This window comes from Arachis hypogaea, chromosome 16 (genome assembly GCF_003086295.3).
Source record: "Arachis hypogaea cultivar Tifrunner chromosome 16, arahy.Tifrunner.gnm2.J5K5, whole genome shotgun sequence".
NCBI lineage: Eukaryota > Viridiplantae > Streptophyta > Magnoliopsida > Fabales > Fabaceae > Arachis > Arachis hypogaea.
This window is the reverse complement of record NC_092051.1, coordinates 33,053,811-33,054,925: the sequence shown is the minus strand read 5'-3', so window position 1 is coordinate 33,054,925 and position 1,115 is coordinate 33,053,811. Positions and strand designations below refer to the sequence as shown.

At 40.0% G+C, this 1,115-nt stretch overlaps 1 non-coding gene across 1 annotated transcript; it reads right to left on the bottom strand.

Annotated features, from left to right (window-relative positions):
* Nucleotides 1-682: 682 nt before the first annotated feature.
* Nucleotides 683-790, bottom strand: LOC112760211 (small nucleolar RNA R71). The gene has a single exon (XR_003180662.1). It is a non-coding gene; the product is annotated as a small nucleolar RNA R71 (small nucleolar RNA).
* Between the last annotated feature and the right edge of the window lie 325 nt (nt 791-1,115).

Sequence of the window (1,115 nt, the reverse complement as noted above, 5' to 3'; positions counted from 1 at the left end):
TCACATCTCTACCCTCCTCACAGTTGTGTTTCTTCCATTACATTACATTCTTTGTCCCCCTCTTTTCTCCCACTCACAAAGGGATCCCTATACTGTGGTATAAAGGATCTCTATTATTATTATTTTTCTGTGCCCTCTTCTTTGTCATATGAGCAGGAGCAAGGACAAGAACATTCTTGTTGAAGCAGATCCAGAACCAGAAAGGACTCTAAAGAGAAAACTAAGAGAAGCTAAATTACAACAATCCAGACATAACCTTTCAGAAATTTTTGAACAGGAAGAGGAGATGGCAGCCGAAAATAATAATAATACAAGGAGGATGCTTGGTGACTTTACTGCACCTAATTCCAATTTACATGGAAGAAGCATCTCCATTCCTGCCATTGGAGCAAACAACTTTGAGCTGAAACCTCAATTAGTTTCTCTGATGCAGCAGAACTGCAAGTTTCATGGACTTCCATCTGAAGATCCTTTTCAGTTCTTAACTGAATTCTTGCAAATATGTGATACTGTTAAGACTAATGGAGTAGATCCTGAAGTCTACAGGCTCATGCTTTTCCCTTTTGCTGTAAGAGACAGAGCTAGAGTGTGGTTGGATTCTCAACCCAAGGATAGCCTGAACTCTTGGGATAAGCTGGTCAAGGCTTTCTTAGCCAAGTTCTTTCCTCCTCAAAAGCTGAGCAAGCTTAGAGTGGATGTTCAAACCTTCAGACAGAAAGAAGGTGAATCCCTCTATGAAGCTTGGGAGAGATACAAAGGACTGACCAAAAAGTGTCCTTCTGACATGCTTTCAGAATGGACCATCCTGGATATATTCTATGATGGTTTATCTGAGTTATCAAAGATGTCATTGGATACTTCTACAGGTGGATCCATTCACCTAAAGAAAACGCCTGCAGAAGCTCAAGAACTCATTGACATGGTTGCAAATAACCAGTTTGGGAAGAAGCCCATGTCTGGAGCTATGCCACTTTATAATCATTAATATTCGCGGACACAACCACCAGAAGCCATATCTTTCGAAGGAAATGAAACGGAGAATGATATATAAATATGAAGTAAAGAAATATAGAATTAGAAAAAGCGGTATGGTATAAAGGCTTACGACCTGGAGA